Below are 8,565 nucleotides of genomic sequence, written 5' to 3' on the forward strand. Positions count from 1 at the left end.
ATTGAGAAAATAAGTGAATGTACTATAGATAATAAAAGCCAGGCTTTTCATCATTGGAAAAAGTTGTTCCAAGTAAAGATTAAAATGAACCCTGTAGTGTTAGGTTAGAATCAGAGATATCAGTATAAATTTATGGTTTAAAAACATACAGACAGACATAGAAATATACATGTAGATGTATATATATTTGTGTGTGTGTATGTGAATGTGTGGGTTAGTTTACATGTATACATCTTTTTCTTTGCTTTGTCTCTTCAGAGGGCCTAGATGCGATGACACTTCCATAACAGAGAGCATACCTGGCATCCTAATCTTAGTTATAAATACAGTAGTCCCTCTCTATATTGTGGTTCACTTATCGTGGCTTCACTATATCGCGGAATTTTAAAAAATATTTTATTTAGAGGAATATGGCAGAGGAGTGAGGAGAGGCTGCGGTTTCAGGCTCCTGAGACCCATCTGCAGTTTGGGCTAATTGCTGACAGAACATCTCAGTGAGCAGCTGGACACTGGCAGGAGTCGAGCCAAGGCACTGCTGGATTAGAGAAAATCCATCTGGGAACAACCTGTTTAGTGAGGATAGCGGAGGAAAAGGGGACGAAATGGGATTCCTGACTGGGGCGGCTGTCCGAGCTGCGGCTGGAAGTACACAAAGGCTTTTTGGCGACCACAGGCTACCCGGGAGAGGAGTTGAGAGGAGAGCGGATCTCTGCCCGCTGGCAGAGACGGGACTCGACCAAGTGGCATTGGCGCTGAAGGACAGGAGACAGCGTGCTGCCAGGCAAGTGAGAACATAATTCTCCTTTATATTTTTCTCTAGTGGACGGTGGAAAGGGGAGGAAAGTTTGGGGGTGGTAGGCCGTTCCGGAGGAGCGCAGGCGCAGAGGCGCGCTCATCCACTCCCCAACCCTACCCTTGGCTCACGGGGGCGCGCATAGGGAAGTGCTCTCACTCACTGGCCCAGGTGCACGGGGCGTGAGTCCAGGCATCCCTCGGACACTCCCAAATGGACATAAGATCAGTGCCCCAACGGGCACAGGGAGGGCTCACTGAACACACAGAGGACCGTGCGCAGATACCCATAGACAGCGCCCATGGGCGCCGGGCCCCAGGCTGCAAAGCAGACCACTAGCTCAGGCTCTGTTTGTGCCGGCCCAGACGGGTGTGGAAAGGCAGTCGGCTGCGGCGCCAGAACAGCGGGTGGCAGCAACTCACAGACGCTCACTTCCACTGAGCACAAGTGTCCGCAGCCCTGCCCTAAGGGGCGAGAGACCAACTCCTGGAGCTCGGCTCAGCGGAACTAAGGGCATGGGCATGCGAGCGCGAAAACGCCTCAGCCCGGAGACAATAGGCGCCAATCTCGGGGCAAGCTCTCGGCCACCCCGCCCATGCACGGCCCCCCCGCGCAAGGACACCACAACTGGCTCTAGCAGGCAGCAAGGAAGCGTGCCGTGCTGGCAACGGGTGATGCGCAACATAGTGGCAACCGCGGGCGCACACCATTGCTGCAAGAAACAAGAACCTCTGAACCACCACACTAGACCAGCTGTGGACACAGAAAAAGAAGGTGACACACCAAGTCCAAAACGGACATCTCCACAAAAGAATTAGAGATAAAGTGGATAGAGTGACTCTCAATCAACAAGCCAGAAGGAATATCCTAAAAAAAAATCTGAAATATAACCAGACAGCATAAACAAACGATATAAAAGGTACCCCAAGAACATCAGGTTCAGGAGATCAAAGAGACTGCACCACTGAAACCCCCAGATCTACCATAAAAAATCTCATACCACAAAGGTGGGAAGGCAAAGCAGACAAATCCAAATAACAAAAACAAACAAGAAGAATCCAACGTGGTAAGACGCAGAAAAAACCTCTCAATGAAACGAAAAGAGGAATCCCCAGAAAGAGAGGTAGATGGAATAGACATAGCCCAAATGTCAGACATGGAATTCAAAACTATGGTGGTGAAGAAGCTCAATATGCTCGAAAACCTCAAAAACAACTATGACAACCTCCAAGGAAGTTACCAACAGCTCCAAGAAAATTACAGGGAACTTGCAGAGAACTACACCAGCATAAAAAAAGACATAGAAACTATCAACAAGAACCAGGAAGAAATGAAGAATGCAATCTCTGAACTGAAAAACACAGTAGAATCAGTCAAAAGCAGACTAAACGAAGCAGAGGATCGGATTAGTGAGTTAGAGGATAATGTAGATAATAATTCTCAAATGATACAGCAAAATGAAAAATGATTGAAAAAATATGAACAAGATGTAAGGGAATTACAGGATAGCATTAAAAAAAATAATATCAGGATCATAGGAATAAGAGAGGGAGAAGAAAAGGAGCATGGAATTGAAAAACTGATAGGAGAAATAGTGACAGAAAATTTTCCGAACCTGATGAGAGAAAAAGTTATGCAAGTCCAAGAAGCACTGAGAGTTCCAATAAAGAGGAACCCCCAAAAACCCACTCCAAGGCACATCATAGTTAAAATGGCAGCATTCCAAGACAAACAGAGAATCCTAAAAGCAGCAAGAGAAAAACAACAAATAACTTACAAGGGAGCTCCAATAAGTCTATCGACCGTCTTCTCAACAGAAACATTACAAGCCAGAAGGGAATGGTCAAAAATATTTCAAGCAATGAAAAACAAAGGCCTACGACCAAGAATACTCTACCCAGCAAGGCTCTCATTCAAAATAGAAGGTGAAATAAGGAGTTTCTCAGACAAAGGAAGACTAAAAGAATACATCTCCACAAAACCAGCATTGCAAGAGATGCTAAAGGGAATATTCTAAGAAAAAGGAAGAGAAAAAACAAAAAAAGAGTAGAGGAACAGAGATACAAAAGGGAAATGAATAAATACATGTCAATAATAACCTTAAATGTAAATGGATTAAATGTTCCCATTAAAAGACATAGGGTAACGGAATGGATAAGAAAACAGGACCCACATATTTGCTGTCTACAAGAAACACACCTCAAAACAAAAGATTTGCATAGACTGAAAGTAAAGGGATATAAAAAAATATTCCAAGCAAATGGACCTGAAAAAAAAGCTGGGGTAGCAGTCCTCATATCAGACAAAACGGATTTCAAAGCAAGGACAACAAAAAGAGACAAAGAAGGACATTTCATAATAGTTAAAGGAACAATCCATCAAGAAGATATGACTTTGATAAACATATATGCACCCAACATAGGAGCACCCAAATACATAAAGCACATACTAGAAGACCACAAGAAGGATATCAACAACAACACACTCATAGTAGGGGACTTCAACACTCCATTATCAACAACAGACAGATCATCCAAGCAAAGAAACACCAAGGATATACAGGCATTGAACAACACACCAATCCACATGGACTTAACTGATATATATAGAACTTTTCAACCCCCAAAAGCAAAATATACATTCTTTTCAAAGGCACATGGGACATTTTCAAAGATAGACCACATGATAGGACACAAAACAAACCTCAACAAATTCAAGAAAATTGAAATAATATCAAGCATCTTTTCAGTCCACAATGCTTTGAAACTAAAAATCAACTTCACAGAAAAAAAAACAAAGACAACCAAACTCATGGAGAATGAACAACATGCTATTAAATAATGAATGGGTTAACAATGACATCAAAGAAGAAATCAGGAAATTTCTAGAAACTAATGATAATGAACACACAACATCCTAAAACCTATGGGACACAGCAAAAGTAGTCCTAAGAGGGAAGTTCACAGTAATACAGGCATATCTGAAAAGGTTAGAAAAATCTCAAAAAATCTAAACCTAAAGCTACAAGAACTAGAACAACAACAACAAACAAAGCCTAGGGCAAGAAGAAGGAAGGAAATCATCCAGATCAGAACAGAATTAAATGACATAGAGACTAAACAAACAACCCAAAAGATCAACGAAACTAGGAGCTAGTTTTTCAAAAAAATAAACAAAATCGATAGCCTCTAGCCAGGCTCATCAAGAAAAAGAGAGAGAAGACCCAAATAAACAAAATCAGAAATAAAAGAGGATAAATCACGACTGATACCACAGAAATACAAACGATAGTAAGAAATTACTACAGACAACTGTATGGCAAAATATTTGACAACCTAGAAGAAATGGACAAATTTCTAGAAACATGTAAACTTCCAAAACTGAATCAAGAAGAGGTAGAAAGTCTCAACAGACCAATAACAAAGAAGGAAATTGAAACAGTAATCAAAAATCTCCCTGCACACAAAAGCCCTGGACCAGATGGTTTCACAGGCGAATTTTACAAAACATTTAGGGAAGAACTAACTCCTATCCTCCTCAAACTATTCCAAAAAATCCAAGAAGAGGGAAAAATCCCAAACTCTTTCTATGAAGTTAGTATTACCCTAATCCCAAAACCAGGTCAAGACACAACAAAGAAAGAAAACTACAGGCCAATATCACTGATGAACATAGATGCTAAAATCCTTAATAAAATATTGGCAAACAGGATCCAGCAATACATCAAAAAGATCATATACCACAATCAAGTGGGATTCACCCCAGGGATGCAAGGATGGTTTAATATTCGCAAATCAATAAATGTAATACACCACATAAACAAAATGAAAGACAGAAACCACATGATCATATCTATAGATGCAGAAAAAGCATTTGATAAAGTACAACACCCATTTATGTTGAAAACACTCAGCAAAATGGCAATAGAGGGAGCATATCTTAACATCATTAAGGCTATATATGAGAAGCCTGAAGCCAACATCATACTCATTGGACAAAAACTGAAAGCATTCCCCCTGATCAGGAACTAGACAAGGTTGTCCACTCTCCCCACTTCTATTCAACATAGTGTTGGAAGTCCTAGCCACAGCAATCAGACAAGACAAAGAAATAAAAGGCATCCAAATTGGGAAAGAAGAAGTAAAACTATCATTATATGCAGATGACATGATAGTATACCTAGAAAACCCTATAAACTCCACTAAATGACTACTCAATATAATAAGTGAATTTGGCAAAATAGCAGGGTACAAAATAAATATACAGAAATCTAAGGCATTTCTGTACACCAACAATAAAATAGCAGAGACAGAGACAAAAAAGAAAATACCATATACTATAGCAACAAGAAAAATAAAGTACATAGGAGTAAACTTAACCAAAGAGATAAAAGACCTGTGCTCTGGAAATTATGTAACATTGAAGAAAGAAATTAAGGAAGATACAAATAAATGAAGGCAAATACCATGTTCTTGGATGGGAAGAATCAACATCATCAAAATGGCCATACTACTCAAAGCAATTTACAGATTCAATGCAATCCCAATTAAAATACCGATGACATATTTCACAGACCTAGCATAAATACTCCAAAAATTCATATGGAACCAAAAAAGACCCTGAATAGCAAAAGCAATCTTGAAACAGAAGAACACAGCAGGAGGAATCACAACACAAGATAGCAAATAATACTACAAAGCCACTGTGATCAAAACAGTCTGGCATAAGAGCAGACATATGGGTCAGTGGAACAGAATAGAGAGTCCAGAAATAAACCCAGGCCTCTATGGTCAACGAATATTTGATAAAGGAGGAAGGAACATAAAATGGACTGAGAAGAGCCTCTTTAACAAATGGTGCTGGGAGAACTGGATAGGAACTTGCAAAAAAATGAAACTAGACCACCAATTTACACCACACACAAGAATAAACTTAAGATGGATCAAAGACTTAAATGTAAGCCATGACACCATAAAAGTCCTAGAGAAAAATTTAGGCAGGAAAATTTCAGATATCTCACATAACAATATCTTCATGGATACATCTCCTAAGGCAAAAGAAATAAAGGAAAAAATAAACAAATGGGACTACATCAAACTAAAGAGTTTCTGCTCAGCAAAAGAAAACATCAGCAGATGAAAAGGAAACCAACCATATGGGAAAACATATTTGCCAATGACATCACAGACAGGGGACTGATTTCCAAAATATGTAAAGAGCTTATATGACTCAATATCAAGAAAACAAACAACCCAATTAAAAAATGGGCAAAGGACCTGAACAAACACTTCTCCGAAGAGGACATACAGAAGGTCCATAGACACATGAAAAAATGCTCAACATCATTAGCCATCAGGGAGATGCAAATAAAAACCACAATGAGATACCATTTTACACCAGTCAGAATGGCCATCATCAACAAATCAACAAACAACAAGTGCTGGCGAGGATGTGGAGAAACAGGAACCCTACTGTACCATTGGTGGGAATGCAGACTATTGCAGCCACTATGGAAAACAGTATGGAATTACCTCAAAAAAACTAAAAATTGAACTGCCTTTTGAACCGGCGATTCCACTGCTAGGATTTTACCCGAAAAATCCTAAAACCCTAATTCAAAAGTACTTATGCACCCCTATGTTCATAGCAGCACTGTTTACAATAGCTAAGTGTTGGAAACAGCCTAAATGCCTATCTGTAGAGGAGTGGATCAAAAAACAGTGGTACATTTACACAATGGAATACTATGTAGCAGAAAGAAAGAAGGAACTCCTGCCATTTGCGACAACATGGATGGAACTAGAGAGAATTATGTTTAGTGAAATAAGCCAGGAAAAAAAGAAAAATACCATAAGATATCACCTAATACAGGAAACTAAAAAACAACACAAACAAAAGAACTAAATAGAACAAAGAGCAGAACAGCAGTCAATAGGGGGGAGGAGGGAGGGAGAGAAGGATGATAAGTAAGGGAAGGGTTTAGTCAAAGAATGTGTATAAATGACTCATGGACATGGACAAAGGGGAGGGATATGATTGTGGGAGAAGGGGTGGGCTGGGTAGGGGAGAGAAATGGGGGAAAAATGGGACAACTATAATTGAAAAACCAAAAAATTATAATTTAAAAATCAAACAAACAAACAAAAAACAGCCTTTCAAATCAGATAGTCCTGGGTCCACAGAATAGCTTGCCCTCAAGTAACCAGAATTCCTTTCATTGCAACTGACAAGACACCAACCCAAACAGCATATACAAAGAAGGGGAACTTGGTGGCTGGCAGAGCTTCCCAAACAGTGTACTGTGCTGGGATATTCCTTCTTTTAGTCGTGGAGAAGGGATAGGATCAGTCTGGGCTACCATCTGGAAGTAAGAACATGTAAGACCAATTAATGACTCTGCTTTCCTTCGCATAATTTCCTTGCATGTTTTTCTATTGCACACATGCTGTCTCAGATAGCCATTAACTCCTCTTGGACTCCTATCCTCACTTCCCTAGCCTACAGGTAGAAAATATCAGGGGTTCTCTGATTGGCCTGACTTCCATCACATGTTCATGCTCCCCCAATTCCCATGACCAGTAGACCAGGTATTTCAGTTGGCCCAGCTTGGATCAGATGTCCCATCCCTTGTAACCATAGATATGGGATCATTTGAGAAAATGACAGCTCCCTTATCTAGAGATGGAGAGAGAAAGAATGGTTGCTCAAAAGGAGATGGATGCAAATTTATTAAAATTTTCTTCTATGGTTTGCATTTCTGTTGTCATGTCTAAAAACTCTTTGCTTAGCCCAAGGTCTTAAATATTTTTCCTATGGAACACCTAAAGATGGTGGCGTAGGCAGACATGGATTACCTCTTTGCATAACCACATCAAAATTACAAAAAATATATAGAACAGTCATCACTCAGAACCATCAGAAATCAAGTGGGATGGATATATGACAACTATGAAATCAAGTTGAGTGGAAGTCTGACAACTAGAGAATTAAAGAAACCACTTCCATCCAAACTGGTATAAGGGGAGCAGATGTGGAACAGGCTGGTCCCATGTTCATGTGTAGTGGATAAAAATTTGGGAGAAATATCTCTGAGTGAGGAATCCCAGCCCCGCACTAAGCCCCCTAAGCCAGAAAGATAAGTCCAGTGCCAAAAAGATAAGTCCCCAAAACTTCTGGCTGCAAAAGTCTGTGAGGATTGAGTCAGTGAAAGAAACTGCTGGAGCCCCAAGCAGTTTGTCTTAAAGAATCCACATACAGATTCGCCTACTCAAACTCATTTCCTCTGAGCTCTAGCACTGGGGTAGCAGCTTGAAAGGCACTAGTGCTGTATAGGAAGGAACTGAAATGCCTGGCATCAAGGCAAGCAGAGGCCATTGTTCCTGTGCCAAGCCTTCACCCTATATAGCCAGCAAGCTGGTGCCATATCTGAGACTCAATCAACTTGGCTAACACTGTTCAACATACTCTGCCCCACCCAACTTATGGGCCCACCCAAGCTGCTTTTCCATATGAATGGCCAGTCTTGGTTCATGCTTCACAACTTCCTAAATCCTATCAAACAAGGAACAGGCCTGGCACTAGCAGCAGCCAGCTTAGATTCAATAGTTTGGGATCGCCTGAAAATCTCCAAGCCCAACACAAGTAGCAGTCATTTCAGATTGCTTTATAGTTCATGCAGGGTGCCCTGGACAAAACATCGGTTGGGGATGACTTTGGCCCGCACCACCCAGGAAACTTCAGGCCCAATGCACCCAGTGGACAACTACAGAGCA

This window comes from Furipterus horrens, unplaced genomic scaffold (genome assembly GCF_987537825.1).
Source record: "Furipterus horrens unplaced genomic scaffold, mFurHor1.1.pri manual_scaffold_12, whole genome shotgun sequence".
Taxonomy (NCBI): domain Eukaryota; kingdom Metazoa; phylum Chordata; class Mammalia; order Chiroptera; family Furipteridae; genus Furipterus; species Furipterus horrens.